Raw genomic sequence first — 21,920 nt, forward strand, 5'->3', positions numbered from 1 at the left:
GGGTAACAGACGCAGCAGAGAAAAAGAACAAATCTTCAAAAACAAGGCCTTGACCATTGATAGTTGACCACTTCTCCCAAAAACCTCCTTCACGCTTGGCGCTACCATCTTTTAGTGAGAACGGAAAAAGATTTCTCACCATCTGCAGCAAACACGTTCCCCCACCTGTGATTTTTTTTCCCGAGGTTGTTCAGCGGCTGCCTGTATTGTATACAGATGACTCCCGGCAGCCGTTGCCTTGGGTGGATGAGCCTTTGGGACTAGCCTGCTCTCCGCACCTGTGTGTGTATGTGTGTGTTGTGCGTGCCCAGCTGGTTCACCTATATGTGCCCATATTATGTTTGTATCTCCTCTTGCCAACGCTATAAGAAGACGAACAAGAATCATGTACCCTCAGTCTTGAGAAAGGCAGTGCTCCTGCCGAAACGTCGACTCCAAATAAACTTGGAAGCAGTATGAAGCATTTTTTCATAGATGTGGACGTCGTGTATAGACCCTATTCACTATCAGGTTTAGCAGGCGGCCGTTGTGGCAACCCTGTATTGAGGATACGCCATAGCATTGGGCTTTTCGAAACTCCTCCTCCTCCCTGCTCCCTCCCTTCGACCTCCCTGCTGCGCGCCGTTCATTTGTCGGACACATGAGACGCCGTTTGGAACGCTGTCCAACCAGAGCTCGGATTTCACCACCGCTGTACCCTGATTCGCCGTGGGCCCTCTCTCTCTTTCTTTCTCTCTCTTTGATGTTAGGTTGTTCGTGCCATGGTTGCCAGTAAAGCAGAAATGACGTCACGTGAATAAGCTCTATAGGCAAGTGGCTATTTATGTCTGTACAAAAGGTTGCATCGAGTATTAAGTAGGCGAGTTACACTTGTCACCAATCAAAACATGCAATCCTGAAACGTTATCCGGATTTTCACTCATACTTCGCATTTTGCTTTGGTTCCTAGCGGTTTTAACTGTGAGCTCCTACATAAACAATCTTCCTAATAATAAGTGCTTGCTAGCTATTGTATGTTTTACCCTATCATACATCTGTATTTTCATATGCGTGTACATAAATACTTTGGTTAAAAACCCATTGCATGCTAGACTGTCTATATTCCTTTCTTGTGCAACAGTTCCTATGAAACTGACTCTACAAAGCATTGGTAAGTCTTAAACACCCTCTTAATTTTAGGAAACTGCTTAGACAGCTTTCCAGCAATCTCGAATCAGTGTGCAATCTGGCCACTCATTTTGCACTGTTGAAATACACATACAGTGCAAGCGTATCTACAAGAAATCATCTCGAGCTGCCTCATTTTGCTTTGCCTTGCATTATGCTTCCACTTGACAATATATAGCATAATCTATCACTCTAACTCTCTCCGGAAGGACCAGTTGTATTTTTAATTGTCGTATTTTTAGTTAGCCAGAGTGCTGTCATCGTGTTATAGTCAATGTTTGAAAATTGGTGTGTCATATTTTCGCCCCTGTATTTACAGGATTGTTTTTCGTTGCCTGTCTACAACTATGGAAATTTAGAACCTTGTTTCAGACTCTATTGCTGTAATTTCTGACTACTAACTCGCACAGGTTTATGCAATTTTATCGGTCTCCCTGCCCCTTTCAGTTACGTCACCGGGTGTTGATGTAGTTGATATAAATACAGAAAAACGCTTTGCATAAGCACTCACATTTGGTTTCTGTTTCAGCGCCTGCATTTTGATGGAGTAAGGAGGAAGAATGGAAAAAAGTGTGTGACTCAGGTGTTTTAACATGCTGTTGAAACGAGTTATACGGATCTTTGTTGGCAGTGTAATGTTTCTGCTCTTCACTAGGCGGTCAAGGCTAGCCATGGCTTTCTTTCCCAGAAGCAGGCGTTTCCTAATTTCATGGCTGCAGTCTCCTTCCGGGGTAATCTTGGAGCTCAAGAAAAGAAAATCTGTCACAGATTCCACTTCTTGCCCCTTGATACTCTAGGACTTGATAGGGCAAGACGCCATGATCTTTGTCTTTTTATTGTTCGGTTTAAGCCCAAACTTCTCACTCTCTTCTTTTACGCGCATCAGAAGTCTCTTGAGTTCCACTTCACTTTCTGCCATTAAAGTGGTATCGTCCGCATATCTGAGCTTGTTGATACGTTTTCCAGCATCTTCACTCCAGCTGAAGACTCGTACAGACCGGCCTTCCTCGTGATGCACTCAGCATATAGGTTAAATTGGCAGGGCGACAGTATGCAGCCTTATCTCACTCCTTTCTTAATCGGAAACCAATCAGTAAGACCATGCCCAGTTCTGACTTTGGCCTCTTGCCCTTCATACAGGTTCCTGAGGAGACAGATGAGGTGAATTGGAACTCCCATCTCTTGGAGAGCTTGCCACAATCTGCTGTGATCTACACAGTCAAACGCTTTCGCATAATCAATAAAGCAGAAGTCGGTGGGTTTCTGGAAATCTCTTGCTTTTTCCACTTTTCTGCGAAGGTTGGCAATCTGGTCTCTAGTTCCTCTGCCCTTGTGACACCCAGCTTGCACGTCCGGGAGCTCCCGATTCACATACTGCTGCAGCCTACCTTGGAGGATTTTTAACATCACCTTGCTAGCATGCGAAATAAGCGCGATCGTGCGGTAGTTGGAACAATCTTTGGCACTTCCTTTTTTTGGGATGGGAATGTAAACTGACCTCCTCCAATCTTGTGGCCACTGCAGGGTTGTCCAAATTTGCTGCCATCATGAATACTTTAACAGCGTCGTCATGGTTAAGGTTTCGAAGCAACTCAGCTGGAATGCCATCAATGCCGCTAGCTTTGTTCTTAGCAAGGCTGGCTAAGGCCCATTCTACTTCACTATTCAGGATGCCCGGCTCGACTGTGCGGACTGTTGCTTACGCTGTGATGCCGACGTTGAGCCATTTATCGGAGTCCGGTAGTGTATATAGATGGTATACCGTCAACCTGACGAGACTGAGGCCTAGTTGAACTTGGGTCCAGTCTTTCACGGCTTGGACTGACTGAGATTGGTTTTGCCGCTTGTATTCACAGATTTCCCGCTTCGCGCCTAAGTTCAGCTCCATTCGTTTGCGTTTAACTCCAACTATGCCAAAAGTCAGACTAAAGTCGAGAGTTACAGGCTCCTGCTTCTTTGCACTCTTTTTCCCTAGTTAAACTTCTTGATTTTCCATTCTTCTGATTCTCTTTCTTGCTTTGTACTGTTTTTGTAAGGAAGCGAGGAAGTCTAGTTGGCAGGCTACTATACAGAGGGCTATCAAACAGCCCTTTCCTGTGCCGTTTGTATGTTCCTATGAAACAAATACTGTAAGCTGAAGTACAGTTTAAAACGACGGCTAGCCGACTACGAAGAGCTCAAACCTTGTCAAGGCCGCATCGTTGACTCAAGGCGAAGCCGACATGCGGATCGCTGTGGTGCAAAATGTGGTAGTTCGGCAGCGCAACAGTGACGAAAACCAGGAGCATGAGAAGGACAGGCGTCCAGGACGGGACGCCCGGTCCTGTTTGCGTGGTCGTCGCGTTTCTTTTGTCGCTCTACTTCCTTAGTGTGTCTTTACCCTGACCGATACGGCTTCATAGAACATGTTTTGTGTTCTGGGCTAGAAAAACTTCAGTTCCCACCCCCAATTTCGGCGCTTGTCTATCTTCTTATTGTTTCTTTCTTACGTTTTTACCGGCTTCTCTTCTGTTCACGTTCAGCAGAATTTATTGCAACCACATGTTGCTGTTTTCCCGACTGCGGCCACTGGTTGCGGCGCTGCCGCTGCCCCCATAAATCTCCCGGTTGCCTCATTTTGGGGTCTTTCTCAGTCAGCTGACCTTCGGTTTGCTGTGTACAATCCCTGTCAACCACACAACCTTTTTCCTCCTCTTCCCTTCCTTTCCGCTCTCGCCCCCCCCCGTCCCCCTTCCCTCCTAAAACGACGACACGCCCGATTTGGTTCTTTCCAACTCCACAGGACTCGTTCAGGCATCCTACCGTATCGGCTGTCGCATTGGTTCCCGGCATGCGCACCCTTCATAAACTTGCGTTTCAGACTCCCCTGCTTTTTTCAAACAATGTCCATATGAACGAGACAAAAATACATGGGCCGAATAGGCTGTGTGCATTCATCCCATCTACATTGTTCAGAGAGCGATTTTCTATATAAACGTGACATAAATACTTTGAAAAATCTTCGGCCCTAGAAAAATTGTCCATTATTCGGGTCCTCCATATAAACGGATGTCATATTAACGGGGCACAAGTTTTCCATAACAGCCACTCATGAAATGACTTGTGAAGACTAAATCCCCAACGAAACAAAAAAAGAGGAAAAGACAGGAAAACACCAATTAATCATAAAACTCAGCCAACGCCGAATAAACCTTCAGAAAATTTCTAAGAGGAATGCTGTTTATGTTATGAGGTCCCAACCGGCCACTCCTGGGCGTTAGTTTATAATTCTGTGATCCCGTGGCGTACTGCAAGAATTTGCGAAATTGCTTCTTTGAACACCACGCTTAAATTAAAAAATTACAACTGTCGGAACTGCTAGGAAAAAGGGTTTCATTTCATTTCATTTCATTTTATTACCCTCAAGCGCATACGCATTACAGAGGGGAGTGGTACTTCATATATGATAGAAAGCATAGAACACTAAATGAACAAAACATAACAAAGGCTAAACGAACAAGGGAATAGAGAACAACGAAAACAATCTTACAATAAAGAAAGTTATACAAGCGGAATAAATTGAAAACAATCATAAGCGGTGAGAGAACAGCATTATACAGCGAAAAGAACAACAGCACTGGGAGCAAACAAGCATGAAAAACTAAAAACGGAAATAAGATAAGAGTCAGGGGGCAAAAAAGTGTCACGGATCAGCTTCAAGATATTGCATCAGTGATGAGTGAAATGAATCGTGATCTTGGATTAATGCGATATCGGGCGGAAGGCTATTCCACTCTACTGACGTACGAGGTAGAAAGGAATGAAAAAGGGCATTAGTATTGCAAGTTATGACATTTACTTTGTAAGCATGATCAACGCGGGAGGAGCGATACGATGGCTGCGAAATGAAAGTATGCCTCAATTCGTTATGATGATAAATTTTCTGAAAAAGGCTAAGACGTGAAATTTTCCTTCTAAGCTCGAGAGATGGCAAAGATAACGTTAGTTTCATTGAAGTTATGCTGCTAGTGCGACTGTGATTGGAAAGAATGAAACGCGCTGAATTATTTTGAACCATCTCAAGTGAGGATTTCAAGTTCGTGAAACCGGGATCCCAGATTGCAGAAGCATATTCAATCTTTGAACGTACCAATGCTTTGTACATAGTCATTTTAGTCGAAACAGGTGACTTCGAAAAGTTACGGCGCAAATACCCAAGCATGCGGTTACTGTTGTTAATAATGTAATCAATATGTTGCTTCCAGCTGAGGTCATTAGTAATATGCACACCCAAATATTTGTAAGAAGTTACAGTACCTAAAGGAGTGTTATTCAATACATAGCAAGCAGGGGGGAAATTACTGCGCGACACTCGCATAGCTTTACATTTTTTAACATTTAGGTCCATACACCATGTGCTGCACCATTTAGTTATATTATTGAGGTCAGATTGTATAGCAGAAACATCGGCGGGTTCAGCAATCTCGCGATAAATAACACAGTCATCGGCAAATAAGTGAATAGGGGAAGTCACACAGTTAGGAAGGTCATTAATATAAACTAAAAAAAGAAGAGGGCCCAAAACGGACCCTTGTGGTACACCTGACGTAACAGGTGTTGACGGTGAATTATTGTTGTTAGCAAAGACATGCTGTGATCGACCGATGAGGAAAACTTCGACCCAGGTAAGAAGATGTCTGTCAATATTAAGACACTTGAGTTTGAGTAGTAAAAGATGATAGTTTATTTTGTCAAAGGCCTTAGAAAAATCCAAGAAGATACAATCAGCCAAGAAACGGTTGTCAATAAGGGTTAGCATGGAGTTTGTGAAACAAAGTAGCTGTGTCTCGCATGAGCATGATTTCCTGAAGCCATGTTGCGCTGGATTGAAAAAAAGGTTCGAGTCAAGAAAACTAGCTAGGTGTGAGCAAATGACATGTTCAAGAATTTTACATGGTATGCTAGTAAGAGATATGGGGCGATAATTAAGGGGAGATTGCTTGTTACCGGATTTATGAAGTGGAATCACCTTCGCCTGCTTCCAATGTACAGGAATAGCGCCAGTATCTAAAGATTGTTGAAATATTTTTGCCAAAAGGACAGAGGAGTACATGTTTGTTTCTTTAAGGAATCTTGCATTTATATTGTCAACACCTGAGGAACATGAAGGTTTTAGTGTTTCAATTAGCTTTGTAATCCCGTCGGCATCTATTGATATTGGATGCATAATCGTATAGCCCGAAAACGAATGTGTAGGCATTTGAAGATTAGTTGCAGATGAAAAGTTCAGTGTGAATATATTGTTTAAAATCGATGCGCACTCCTTGCTAGGCACAGGTAAGTCGTTCTGGTCAAGTAAAGAAATCTCTGAGTTGCTCTGGGAGTTAGTTACGATGTTCCAAAATTTGCTAGGGTTATTAGTGAGCAAGGATGGTAGAGTGTATTTCAAAAAAGTAGATTTTGCAGAAGCGACAGCTTGAGAGTAGGTGTGAGATGCATTAGTGTATGCATGCCAGCGTGACGCAGTCTGCTGCAGTTTTGCTGCCCGAAATAAGCGTTTTTTTCTGTTCGAAAGTCGATTTAAGTACGGATTATACCATGGCGAATGTCTATGTACTGTTAGTATTTTCTTGGGAATGTAAGCCTCAGTTAGATATGAAATTTTATTGACGAACAGGTCCAACGATGTTCAAAACCACTAAGATAGTTGTCAAGGAAGAGCGAAAGTTCTCTATTTATCTCTTCAAAGTTTGCCTTTTTGTAATCAAATATAATCTTGCGTTTTTTCGTAGCTGAAGACGCGGTAAAGTTTAGGTCGAAATGAAGTAAAGAATGATCACTGAGTCCCGGCATGAAAATTATTGGGCCTATCATATCAAGGTTAGTGGTGAGGATCAGGTCAAGAATGTTTAGCAGAACTGCCGATAACACGCGTTGGGCCATCAACAACCTGATCAAAATTGAAAAGGGAGCACATATCGAGAAAAGCTTGACAATTCGAAGAATATGGTGTGCAGGTAGGCGGTGTCGATGTCCAGTTTATTGATGGATAATTGAAATCGCCTAGAAGAAATACCGGGGATGCTGGATAACGAAGGACGACGGTGTTAACCGCGTCATGCAATTCATTCACGAATGTGATGTCTGCATTAGGTGGACGATAACAGACGCCAATGATGTGTACTCTCTTGTTTAAAATGACGCCGCACCAGACAGATTCTATGTTGCATGAAACATTAATTCTGAACGATGATAGGTTTTTAGAAACTGCGAGCAGGGTTCCACCCCCTTGTCTTCCATCTCTGTCACAACGATAGACATTGAAAGGCTTGGTGTGAGTAAAAATTTCGCTTTCGCTTACACGAGCACTTAACCAAGTTTCAGTGAGCGCCACCAGGTCGGCATCGCACGAATTGATAGCTGCGATGATATCATCTCTTTTGCCTAAAATCCTCCGGATATTACTATAAAGGACTGATATAGGGCGCCGATGACCACTACCCCTGGCTAAGTGTTATGAAACATTACGCGTGGGACTTGAATTCGAAATGTCTCCCATCTCGCATGCGCGAGCAGCATTGGATGTAGAGGGTCGAGCGCGTGCAGATGAATCATCGTATGGGCTGCTACGAGATGGAGAATGATAACGCAGCCGGGGCAGCTCAATGAAACTGTCTGTTCTAGGGTCATAAACATATTGCCTTTTATTTACAGTTAGTTTGTCGTAGCGAAGCCTAAAGGATGGTGAACCAGGCAAAGATTTTGCGAAAGCAGTTAACCTTTTGCGAGCGAGCCTAGTTGCTGCGCAGTAGTCTTCAGAAACTGAAATGTCATTTAATTGTTTTCAGCTCATCACAATGTGACATCACTTCTTCTTTCGCTTTAAAGTGCGAAAATTTTATTATCACTGGTCGGCATTTTTCTTGAACAAAAGGGCCACCAAGGCGGTGGGCTCGTTCTATTTTGTCTGGTTTAAATTCTGACCCAAAACTGGATGAAAAGCAAACTAATAACGTTTTTTTCTGTGTCATTCCACGTTTCATTGCTATCGGGTACGCCATAAAATATTAAATTATTTCTGCGAGATCTGTCTTCCAGATCATTGATGCGGGAAAGAAGCTCATTATTCTGTTGCGCCAAGTCATTAATGGTGTCGTTTGTTAACAGAAGTTCTCCTTCGAGACTACTAACCATGCTGACTTCTGTTTCAACAGAAGCGAGTCGAGTATCAATATTAGACAGCCGCTTTGCTAAACATTCCTGATTGGCTTTTACGTCATTCACAGCCTCCGTGAACATGGCTTGGGCCTCCGCTGACGCCTCACAGGCGGTTTTAATAAAGGACAACGCAGCCATGACTTCATTATGACGATGGGCGCACGACGTGTCGTCTTCATCAGCTACTTGGGTCTGCCGCTCTGTAGTTTGCTTGCGATTAGGCCCGGGGTTTAGCTCAACGTCACCCGAACATAGCAACAACATAAGCAACACCTCCTTGCAGTCACAACACACGTCATTGAGCACTTGTGGGCACGGAAGCAGCAGTAAAAAACGATTTGATGTTTTCCTAGCATGTAGAGAACACGATTGACCAACCTGGATAACGTGAAGACGACGATCGTTAGCCATGTGCTCTATCGTGCTGCTTCCATGCCCACTGACGTGTCGCGGCTGGCTGTTGGCTTTTAAGGCAGGCGTGGATGATGTTCCTGTTGATGCGGCTGAACCGATGAACAAGGATTCCGATCCAACGAAGGCAGCGCCTGGGTTCGAAGAAAGGTCGCACACCTGAACACGGCATGGCTGCAGGCAGGTAGCGACGTACGGGTCCGGTGCACTTCTGGCCAGGCATGGTAGAAGCCAAGCCAAAACCTGGATAACGTGAAGACGACGATCGTTAGCCATGTGCTCTATCGTGCTGCTTCCATGCCAAACGTGAACCGCTTTGCTTCCGGGAACATCGGCTCGTCCGTCAAATTTCGCCGGAGCAAAATGTCCAACTCGCAACCACCTAAAAAAAAAACACGTACACACGATATAAATACGTGTACGTCCGAACCGAATACTGGATGCCATTTCGCCAACAATTCTGAGACGAGCTTCTTTCTGGTATTCACTTGTTTTCCTTCGACGACTGAACTAATCAGTTGAACGGTGGTGTCTCCGAAGCAGCTTCCCCGCATGCACCGTAGGTGAATCTAGAGAAACCGTTTCCCCGTTAGTGTCGTATAGTTACAGCACATAAACGTAAAATAAAGACAAGAACAACAGAGAGGAGACGAGGAAGCAGCCCGGAGGGACCGCGCCCCCCGCTGTGCACGCGCTCCTCCCTTCACCCTCCGTCTGTAGGCATCTGGTTTTGCTCATGCGGTGAATGCCGAACTGTCAACAATACACACCAAAAGGTAGTGGCGTATGTGTGCCAGCTCCGCATTCAGAGAGTAGATCGCGCTTTCCAATACTTGCAAAAGAAAAAGAAAATCTAAATGACCGCACGGGTAAGTGGAAAGGAGGGTTGTGCTATGCGCCTCTGAAAAGATGCCAAAGAAAGAGCCTAATGTGAGGGAAGAAGCCTGTTCTCTTTTCGGCAGTGTACGAACTTAATTGACATACAAGAAAATATATATATATTGAAAGGGGGTGTTTACTGTCCTTTAACAGGGATAATAGCCCTCTCCAAGTTGCACAAAGAACCACACAAGAGCACAGCCAGTCTAGGCCTTCCACAAGCGAGCTCGAGCAGCGCAGCGGCACTTTGTCGTCCTTATCCTCGTCTTCGTGGTATTCTCTCCTACTTCATCCTTGTCTTCGTATATCCTCATGTAGTTCACTTCAGTTTCCCCCGGGGCGAGGTGGAACCATCCTGGCGACCTATGGTGTGGGCAAGAGGAGCGGATCATAGTACATTTTAAGGCGGCTCACGTGCGCAGTTTCGCGGCCGCGATGACGCATGTCCGAAGAGGTAGTGAGTGGCTCCACGATGTAATTCACAGGGGAGGTTTGACGGATAATGCGGTAGGGGCCGTGATACTCGGTTCGAAATTTTGATGACAGTCCCGGTGGGGTGCCGGGAACCCAAAGCCAAACAAGGGATCCTGCAGGAAAAACGTGTGGCGTCTCATCTTTGTCGTGGTGATGCTTTTGGCGGCCTTGAGATTCCGATGTAAAACACCGGGCCAACTGGCGACATTTCTCCGCATATTTGGCAACGTCTGAAAGGAGAGTACACTCGGAGGAGTCAGGACGATATGGTAAAATAGTGTCAATCGCGGACGACGCCTCACGCCCATAAAGGAGGAAAAAAGGGCTAAATCCAGTAGTTGACTGTGTGGCGGTGTTGTAAGCGTATGTCACGAAAGGAAGAACAGCGTCCCAGTTCGTCTGATCGGCGGCAACGTACATCGTCAGCATATTTCCGAGAGTACGATTGAAGCGCTCAGTCAGCCCGTTAGTTTGAGGGTGGTAGGCCGTTGTGGTCCGATGTATGACGCGACATTCGGCCAGTAGAGCTTCAACGACGTTGGATAGGAAGACGCGTCCTCGGTCACTTAGCAGCTCTCGCGGTGCGCCGTGGCGAAGAACAAAATGATGGAGTAAGAACAGGGCAACTTCACGGGCAGTAGCGGCGGGTAAAGCGGCGGTCTCGGCATACCGGGTGAGGTGGTCGATGCCGACGATAATCCACCGGTTCCCAGAAACCGTGCAGGGAAGTGGCCCGTAAAGGTCAACGCCAACGCGGTCAAAAGGGCGGGCCGGGCATGGAAGTGGTTGTAAGGGGCCAGAAGCACGAGGTGTGGATGACTTCCGGCGCTGACAGGCGATGCAGGAGCGGACGTATTTGCGAATATAACCGTACATGCCGCGCCAATAGTAGCGTTGAGAGATTCTTTGAAACGTCTTGACGACACCAGGATGGGCACACTGAGGGTCGGCATGGAAAGAGGCGCAAATTTCATGTCGTAAATGGCGAGGAATGACGAGAAGCCATCGTCGACCATCAGTCATATAATTGCGGCGGTAGAGAAGACCATCTCGTAGGGCGAAGTGTGGTGCTTGACGGCGTAAAGCCCGAGAAGGTGCAGCAGCGTTAGAAGTGGACACGACGTCAATAAGAGAGGCGAGCCACGGGTCTTTGCGCTGCTCCGCAGGCATGTCAGCAATGGTTTGAGAGGGGAGAACGAGACAGTGCGTCGGCGTCCATGTGTTTACGGCCAGAGCGATATATAACGCGGATGTCAAATTCCTGTAGGCGGAAAGCCCATCGTGCGAGGCGGCCGGACGGGTCTTTAAGAGAGGACAGCCAACATAACGCGTGGTGGTCCGTGACGACGTCAAACTGGCGACCGTAAAGGTAGGGTCGGAATTTCGTCAATGCCCACACAATTGCCAAACACTCCTTTTCCGTAACTGAGTAGTTGCATTCGGCTTTAGAGAGGACACGACTCGCGTACGCGACGACGTATTCGTGAAAACCGTTTTTCCGTTGTGCCAAGACAGCTCCGAGGCCAACGCCACTCGCATCAGTATGGACCTCGGTGGGTGCTGTCGGGTCGTAGTGGCGAAGGATTGGTGGCGAAGTCAAAAGACGGCGCAATGCGTTGAACGCTTCGTCGCACTCGACCGACCACGCAGTTAAGTCATTGTTTCCTCCGAGTAGTTTCGTCAGGGGTGCAATTATTGAAGCAAAATTCTGCACGAAGCGCCGAAAATAGGCGCATAGACCTATGAAGCTTCGAAGTTGCTTGAGCGAAACCGGCTTAGGAAACTCCGCCACTGCGTGCAGCTTGGCCGGATCAGGGCGAACACCTTCCTTAGAGACGATGTGCCCCAAAATAGTCAACTCCCTGGCACCGAAGTGACACTTCTTAAGATTCAGTTGCAGGCCGGCGTCAGTAAGGCAAACCAAAACTTGCCGCAAGCGCTCTAGGTGCGTAGCGAAGTCGGTGGAAAAGACAACAATCTCGTCCAAGTAGCAGAGGCAGATGTGCCACTTGAACTTCCGCAAGATGTTATCCATCATCCTTTCGAATGTGGCGGGCGCATTGCACAGACCGAAGGGCATCACATTAAATTCATAGAGGCCATCCGGCGTCACAAATGCGGTCTTCTCTGTCACAGGCGGCCATTGGTACTTGCCAGTAACCTGAACGTAAATCAAGAGATGAAAAGTACTCAGCACCTTGGAGGCAATCAAGAGCGTCGTCTATACGCGGAAGGGGGTAATTGTCCTTGTGGGTAATTTTGTTGAGGCGCCGGTAGTCGATACAAAAACGAAACGAGCCATCTTTCTTTTTCACTAGCACCACTGGTGAAGACCAGGGGCTTTGTGATGGACGGATTACACCACGTTGCAGCATGTCCTCAACTTGCTCACTGATCACGCGACGCTCTGCCGCTGACACACGATAGGGGCGCTGTCGAAAAGGCGAGTTAGAGCCGGTCTGAATGTGATGCGCGACTGTGGAAGTACGGCCGAGAGGTGTGTGGGCGGCGTCGAAGGCGAAGCGAAATGTCTGTAAAAGGGCCACAAGCTGAGTCCGGTAGGTGGAAGGAAGAGCGTCATCGATGGCGGTTCGGAAGAAGTCGTCTGGCAACGAATCAGGTGTCGGATCGGACTGCAGAGCATCAATGTAGTTGCTGCGGTAGGTCTCGGAGGCGTCCAGGTCAGAGAGAAGGTGGGCTGGTTGAATAGAACCCGGAGATTCCCCACGTAGCAGAGTAATCGGGTGCGGAGACGGATTGTAGATGAGTAGCTTCGTGAAGCCACCGTGAACATCGAGAACAGCAGATGGCAGCGGCAGGTGCTTGCGGTGGATGAAGGATGCAGACGGCGTAAATAAAACACTAACGTCTGACACAGCAGGACACAAAAGAGGCACAAGGGCACAAGCCTCTGGTGCTACGTCGACATCTTCAGCGATGGTGAGCTTTTGAGGACACACTGAACGGTTGTCGTCGGGCAGTGCGTCGCACAGTGCAGAAAATTCTACTTCAGCTCGGGCGCAATCGATCACGGCGTTATGTTTAGACAAGAAGTCCCATCCGAGGATCACGTCGTGGGAACAAGATGACAAAACGACGAACTCGTCACTGTACAAAATACCTTCAATGACGACACGCGCTGTACATGCTGCTAAAGGTGCAATTCTCTCTTCACTGGCAGTGCGGAGTGACAAACCGTTAAATGACGTCGTAACTTTTCGTAATCGTCGGCAGAGTTGCTCATGAATCACTGACACTGCAGCACCCGTATCGACCAGCGCATATACGGACAGACCATCGATAGAAATCATTATAACGTTCGTGGGAGAAATATGAGGCCTTGAACTTTTCGCAGAGTACGCAGTTCTTGCCTCAGGAACCGCGGAGCTTAATTTCCCTCATCAGCAGGGGGTGGTCGCCGGCGCATTGGTGACAGTGACCTGCGACGTGGAGAAGGAGAACGATTGGTCGTGTACGAACGCTGTTCGGTGGCGTATGCAGGAGAAGACGGAGCAGAACGAAGCAGCGGTGGGGAGTACTCCGAAGACGCAGGCTCGGGACGCGCAGCCATGCGGCGACGGCACCGACGGGCCACGTGTCCAGGGCAACCACAGTAGAAACAAATTGGGCGATTGTCAGAAGTACGCCACGGGTTGTAATAGCGCGGAGTCGCAGGATGAAGCGGAGCCGTTTGAGGAAGCGGTGCATGGCGTTGGACAGGCTGCACGGGTGGTAACGGCTCAGGCGGAGGCCGCGCAGCCACTGCCGCGTAGGTCAAAGGGGCTGGGACAGACGGTTGGCTATATTGTAGTGGTGCTCCGACGTATGTCAAAGGAGCGACGGCAGGAGCTTCAGGAAGCGTAGGAAGTGCTTCTGCGACTTGTTCGCGGATGACTTGCTGCAACTTTGGCGCCAAAGAAGAGGAAGCGTCAGGACGATGGGGAACGAGGGACAGTTGACGGGCAACTTCTTCTCGAATGAACTGCTTGATTTGTTGCAGCAAGGGGGACTGTTCGTCGTCAGCTGTTAAAGCTGCAAGAGGCTCCTGGTGTGAGAGCGAAGAACGAGTGATTTGACGGCGCTTGCGTAATTCCTCAAAATTTTGGCATGCATTGATGACGTCGACCACGGTTGCTGGGTTTCTGGCCAGAAGCATCTGGCACGCGTCATCGTCGATTCCTTGTAAAATATGACTAATCTTGGCCTGTTCTGTCATTGAAGCGTCCACGCGCTTGCACAGATCTACAACATCTTCAATATAACTCGTAAAAGTTTCGCCGGGTAGCTGTGCACGGCGGCGCAAGCGTTGCTCAGCGCGCAGCTTGCGCACTGCAGGCCTACCGAAGATATCGGAAAAAGTAGTCTTGAAAGCAGACCACGAGGAGATATCGGCCTCGTGGTTGCGGAACCACAGGTTGGCAACGTCCGTCAGGTAGAATATCACGTTATTTAATTTGAGACCGTCGTCCCATTTGTTGTGCGTACTGATCCGCTCATATGATGACAGCCAATCTTCCACGTCGTGGTCGCCGGTTCCGCTGAAGATAGGAGGATCACGCTGGCGCAAAGCTCCAGCGCAAAACACGGCGGATGAGGGGCCGGTTGGACTGGGGGTGGTAGCGTCGGTCATTGCTTGTGTCGGGAGTGTGCGGCTTCGAAGCTCCAGGACGGCAGGAAATCCTGACCTCCACCAAGTGAAAGGGGGTGTTTACTGTCCTTTAACAGGGATAATAGCCCTCTCCAAGTTGCACAAAGAACCACACAAGAGCACAGCCAGTCTAGGCCTTCCACAAGCGAGCTCGAGCAGCGCAGCGGCACTTTGTCGTCCTTATCCTCGTCTTCGTGGTATTCTCTCCTACTTCATCCTTGTCTTCGTATATCCTCATGTAGTTCACTACAATATAAATAAATACCATGTTGCCGAAAGTAATAACCAATATCGCACAATAAAAACAGAAGAGAACTGCTCTTCCCAGAGCGTATGAAAGGTTTGAGACATCGACTTAATATTGCATTCCTCAGTGCTAGCATGTAATTGGCTTCATATCACGTACATCTAAATTGATTTTTAAAGAAAAAAACAAATATCTGAAAGAATTATTCCGACATCTGGCCACAACAATTTTCATCCTATTGATTTGTGCGTCTCGAGCAGACTGGAGCACAAAACAGGCATGTTCACTTCGCCACACCAATTCGTCCGTCTAGACACCAAAATGTCGAGCCGGAAACCATCTCAATACTTTTTAGCTCATAAAAACATGTAGGAGAACGCTTTTCAAATTTCGTTTTCTGCTCCTGAATAAGTTAAGAATCCCTTAGTCTCCTCCTTCCTCCTGCATTGCTTGATTTCACTAGAATTTGAGAGAGAAATAAAGGGCCCCAGCGGAGCGAAATCATTTTTTTTTTCATTGCGCTGTACTGCATACAGGCACCATATATTTTTTGTCTCTTCTATCTCAGCATATGGTTAACATGCGCAGGCTTTTTCCTGTTTACCAGTTGCGTCTTATAAGCTGTGCCGTCCATTTCATCCTGTTGCATGTTTTACCGCTACACTAGCACCATCACCTTTAAATCTGTTAGAAGAAACAAGCAGCACAAGACCAAAGAGAGGTTGTTCTGGAAAATACAAGAATATAAATTTACAGGACAGGAATATAAAACGATAACGTACAATTCGAAAGGGAGGACTTCGATAAAATGCACAGATGGTATTGTGCCGGTTTTTCTGGTTTGTTCATGTTTTTTTTTATCTGTCAGTATCACGTCCTCTAACAATTTCGCTGCACCATTTCCTGTTAAGTTTCCGTGCAATGTACAGCGGGGTCCTTTATCGAATTTAAGGCAGCAGCCGTGACGTTATCGCCTGGAAACGGGAATGCACAAGACACAGTTCTGGTCCGCGCCTTCTGCGCAAAGATAATTTGCTTCACTTTTTAGTTTGCTGGTTTCCTTGCGGCATCGGACAAAAGCACCGCCGGTCAACGTGAGTTATGTGCTTTCCGCGCTCCTGGGTGTTTGAGCCTGCGGCAAGCATCGGCACAAACAAGTGAGAGGAAACGGGGGTGGCAGGCGGGGGGCATGAGGAGTTCGTGAAGTAAAAAAAAAATCTCCTTCCTAGTAGACCAGAGGGAAGCGTACTCGGGCTTCGGACATTACGGTGGAATGCCGAAAGCTGGGCAGGGGCTGCGGCATTCGGTCGTCCGATTGGGGGGTAACCAAACACCGAGAGTCGGCGGGCACACCGCGGCAGTATGCTCGAGCTCCGCGTCAAAAGGGGCGCTCTTCGAAGACAGCCGCGGCAACAGCGAAAAGCCTGGACCTCACTATTTCGACGTCACACAATGACGACCTCACTCAACCTGAAACTCACGCGTGAGTTTGAGGTTCAATTTGGTGACCTCACACAAAACATTTCTAGCTGTCACCGACCTCACCTCGACCTCACCTCAACCTCACCTCATTCCGTGAGGTTTAGGTCATTTTGAGGTTCAGGTCAATCTCATGAGGCCGAAACCTCAAGAGGTTGTCCACCTCTGCTTAGGAGACACCCTCAAAGATCCGGAAGACGGCGATGCGCATGTGACGCCTTTGTTGCCACTGCGCAGAAACTTTGTTCTCCAGTAGAATGCGGCAGCGTAGTAGGTACATCAAGCTCAGGACTAAGTTTTTTTTTTCATAGTTTCTAGCGACCCTATTATTCTACGACGCGCATCACCAAATGTGGCGGTAGAGACAGAAAAGAAGGGTGTACGACTGAAAACCGGCCGAGAAACTGGGGTAATCAACTTCAAAACAACTCCCTTCTCTTTCCTTCGCAGCATTCTCCGTCCTCGAGCAAAGAGGTTGCAGTCGGAGTGATTGCCCGCGCCGACCATTAACGCGCGTTATAGGTGTTCACTCAACGACGGAATGGACAGGAGCGAGGACGGTTGTTGGTCACTTTGCTTACTGGCGCCAACCGATTTCCTTTCGGCTTCTGCGGTGGCTTATTCGCCCTCTCGGACTGCATGCTTTCGATGGCCTTTTCTAGATTTAGGTGTATGCTGCACGTGCCCCCCCCCCCCCCCCCATTTCTCTCCTCAAATATGTGTGCACAACACTAACCTTGGTTTAAGATACGTTGTTCCTATGCTATGCTCAGAAGGTTAAATAAAGATCAGGCTTCCGAGATAGCACAGCTTTTGCCACTTTGGTCGTGAAGGAGAGCTTTGGCTTTAAAAGAAAACAGTCCACGGCTCTCCTCCTCCTAAGCAGCAATATGTACTTAGCAAAGCCCGGCACGTGAATTATGAAACAAAAATAAAAACGAAAAAAGCAGATGACTCAAATGCCTCGAACAGTGGCCAAATAATCCCGATCTTGGTAAATAGACGCAGATATACGGAAAGTGGCCCACTCTGTATTTTTACGTCAGTTATATCGACCTATCATTGCGGATTTAGGGTTTGTTGGTATTTTTCAGGAAGTCCAATTTCCCAAGTGGAAGCGAGATTTTACAAGTACCAATAATAACAATCACTTCAGTGCGAGCTCATTCCAAGGAGACCGTAAAAACACAGGGAGCATTATTGTTGTAGCATTTTTATGACTTCGAATAAGTTCTTAGCAGGTGTTATACATTTTCATGCTTAAAACAAAGAAGCAGAACTCTCCTGCTATTTTCACCTGACTTCAGTTCCGTTTATTACCTTAATTAAAACATAGAGGCATTACATAAGGCGTAGGTTCTTATACAAACACTAGTGATCATGGTAATTAGTTACTGGGAACAATGGTCAGATAAAAGTTGCGAAAACAAAGATGGTCATTTTCGTGGATTTCTTGTAGCAATTTCGTGGAGGAGGCCGTTCCAGTCTATGGTGGTTCGAATGAAAAACGAAGCAGTAAAGGCGGTCGTCCGGCGTGTGGGTTCGCAATGTGAAGTGGATGACTGGTTCGTTAAGATATGCGTGCTGCTGCTGTGATTAATGGGGCTTGAATAAGTGATGACAAAAAAAAAACGTGACACAATAAAATGCTGGAAATGCGATGTCGACATAAAAGTGTCGATACACCGGATTCTGTTTTTAGGGATCAAAACCTGATTTTCTATGAGTATGATGCATGAATCAATGTAACAGCGCAATCTTTAACCAATTCTTTTTGACGAGATATGCTTGATTGGGCTCCAGATGTGTCGCATGCATTTTAAATTTTTGGCCTAACAAATGAATTATAAGCCAGTAGTTTTGAACACGGCGGTGCATTTCACAAATTCTCTGAGTTTTTGTTAGATGTTGATATAATGTTACTGACGTATGTCCTGACGTTACTGACGTATGATATAATGTTACTGACGTATGGCAGTGGCACGGCTGCTCCTTGCCACTGCCAGCAAGTCGACCAGCGGCTCGTCGCCCCTCAAAGCGTCCCTCCCGATCCACTGGCGCTGTCGAAGACACAACCGGGGCCATAATTCTCACCAAACTCGGCGGGCCTGCACCACGTGTCGGCAGAAGAGGTTCCTGGAAGTCCAAAGGGAACAGCGATGGGCTGAATCGCGTCCATGCCACGGATAGAAGGTTTCAGGCCTGGGCATGTGTACGCGCTGGCGGCCTAACCAGACGCGGACGCCCGCCTGCCCTAAATTTCTAGCCTACGAGGCGGCTGCGGGCCAGCACCGGAGACGCAAGGAGGATTCCTCTGTTACCGACACCGCCGAACGAGCGCCGCCACTGCCAGGTTCTAAGGGCCCACGCAAGCGGGGGCCCCCCTAAAGAAAAAGGAAAGCAAGGAAGGCCTGTAGAGAGGAACACGGCCAACCGTCATGAAAGGAGTAGCTTAAAAGACGCCGAACGAAACGTTTGTCAGTTGGAATTTCTGTAATGTTTCTTCCATGTAGCCATTAAATCAGTTTGTGAAGTTTCACCGGAGTTTTATTCTGTGAGCAAATTATGCCAACGCAGACACGACGACAACAACGATTACGACAACATGTGCGTCCCAAGACAAATCATGAATAGGGTTACACGTAAGCATTTACAAGAATGTACCTGTTGAAGCGGGGGGTTAACACTTGCGTAAGGAAAGAAATAGGGAGCGCGATGGTGCGAGAAGGACAGGCAAGTGAATTTGCTGGTGATTACGGTCATTAGTGTAATATTGCACCATTCTGAATCGTTCTTAAACAAGTTCTAGAGAGCAGATTGGTGCGATGCGTTATAGATAGTGCGGTGACACAGTCGTCCGCAAATATGCGTATATTAGAGGAGACACATTAAAGTGAATCATTAAAATATATGAAAATAACAGGAAGCCAAGAGCAGATACTTGCAGCATACCGGAAGTTACTGGGAGGGGGCTAGACAAACTATTGTTGACCGAAACCATTTGCGTAAGAATATACAAAAATTCCCGTATCCACATCAGAACATTAGGATCCAGGTTTAGTAGTTGAACTTTTAGTTGTAAGCGGTAGTTAGGCACTTTATCAAATGCTTTCTCTAAATCCAAAATAGATTGCACCGATTCGCACATCGATGACCAGGTTAAGACGCAAGTCATGAAGAAAATAGTTAATTGGGTTTCACAGGAGAAAGCTATGCGAAACCTATGCTGTGACGGGTGAAAATAGTTGTTACTATCTAAGAAAAAATAATTTGACAGTAGACGACGTGTATTATGATTCTGCATGACACGCTTGTTAGCGAGATAGTTCGATAATTTAATGAAGAGCTTCTGTTGTCTTTCTTGTAGATTTGAATGACCTATGCCACTTACCAATCATCCGGAAAGGTAGTGAAGAAAGTGACTGAGAACAGTAATGACAGGCAATAAGCAGCCGGGTGTCTTGTGTTTCTTGGAATTTTTTAGTTCATACCTTCATGCCACACGATGATGATAGTGAAGTCTTCAGAGTTATGGATGAAATTCCGTCTTCATAAACTGCGATGCTTAGTATGACACCTTTCATATTGCAAAAAGAAAAAAGAAAAAGAAAGGGCCTTTTGATTTCATTCGAGAATACTGAGGAAAATGCGGAATTAAATGTGCCAGCACATTCAACGGGTGTGTCATTGGTGAGGGTAAGTGCGTATTTTGGGTTAGAGTGTATTACTTGCCAAAACAATTTTGGGTTAGTACGCAACAAAATTGGAAGTGTAGTATTATAAAAAGGACGTTTTATGCTGCGAATGACAGTCAAATATTCGTCTTGAGCTACCTAACATATAGTTTTGCTATCAAATTGTGTTGCCGCTATCTTCCCAATAGAGGCGCTTATTTTTCGAATTTTTTTTAAAGAATCAGTAAAGCATGGTTTTTGGTTACTTGTACGAATGTTGACGGTTGGTATATGTTTATCAGGTGAATCATTTATTTATTTTTAAAGATTGCCCAGTTATCATGTGTCGATTGAATGTCATATGTAGCTTGTTATGCAGGAAAGTAGGTCTTAAGTTCTTGATTTATCGCCCCTTAATGACTATTTTCTTAAAGTGTTACAGTCTTCTTCAAGGTCATATTTGGTATTACAAGAAAAAAGAAGGCGGCTGGAATGACATTTTGGTCTATAATTCTCTGAAGGTAAGTAATGAATGAGACGGCATCGGGTTTACTAGCCAAAATAAAGTCAAGAATGATTTTAGATTGCGATAAGGTGCGCGTTGGTTCTGAAAGCAATTGTGATAAATTACCGTTGAAATGTACTTCAATAAAGTTGCCTTTTGCGGAACCTACTATTGATGCAGGTGGAAGATTACGCCATTCTATGTTTGGGAAGTTAAAATCCCCGAAAAGGAGGATAGAGGCACTTGGGGTAGCTTGCTGTGGGTTCGATTAGGTTGTTATTTTGCTCGTTAGAAAAGTCATGGGTGGAATGGGGACGCCTGTAGGAGACTCCTAGTAACAGTGCTATTGGTTATGAATGACACGGTAACTTAATTATTCCGGTCTTAGATTAGACGTTGTGGGGCTCCGCAGCCTCTTTAGGTGTTTTAAACCGCGCGCGCGTTTTCCTATTTCTGTTGTGTTTGCGCGAGCAGCGCGTGTGCGCATGAGTGAGCAGATAATCTTGGGAGAGGGCCACTAACACTTCACGTGAATCCCTCGTGCTCCCAAAAGGAACTTCTCTCCCATGCATGGTGGATGTTCAACCTTTGTCATTGATGGTGCTCACCGCCCCTCTGCCTCAGCGTCGTGTTTCGCCAGACGTCTCTCTTTCTGTTCTCACAAAGACTATTAATCCCAACCTCACGCCAAACCAACGCCAAGAACTTCTGACATTACTTCGACACCACCAAGCCATTTTTGATGCCACTTCCCCACTACTGGGACGGACAAGTGTGGCGCACCATCGCATCATTACTGAAGGTAACTCTATCGTTCGCCGACGGCCTTATCGAGTTTCCCTCTCTGAACGAAAAGTAAATGAAGAAAATGTAAATGACATGCTCCATCGTAATATTATTCGTCCCTCGACGAGCCCATGGTCCTCCCCAGTAGTGTTAGTTAAAAAAAAGGACGGCTCGGTACTCTTTTGTGTTGATTACCGCGCACTCAACAAAATTACCCGCAAAGATGTATACCCAATGCCAAGAATTGATGACGCCCTTTACTCTGTCCAAGGCGCCGAACATTTCTCGACTTTGGACCTCCGCTCAGGTTATTGGCAAATACCTATGCACGAGGACGATAAAGAAAAACCCGCTTTCGCAACTCCCGATGGCCTTTACGAATTTAATGTTAGACTTTTCGGACTTTGTAACGCACCAGCGACATTTGAAAGAATGATTGATACTGTGCTTCGT

Source organism: Amblyomma maculatum, chromosome 10, assembly GCF_055883805.1.
Source record: "Amblyomma maculatum isolate TAMU_Amacu chromosome 10, ASM5588380v1, whole genome shotgun sequence".
Taxonomy (NCBI): domain Eukaryota; kingdom Metazoa; phylum Arthropoda; class Arachnida; order Ixodida; family Ixodidae; genus Amblyomma; species Amblyomma maculatum.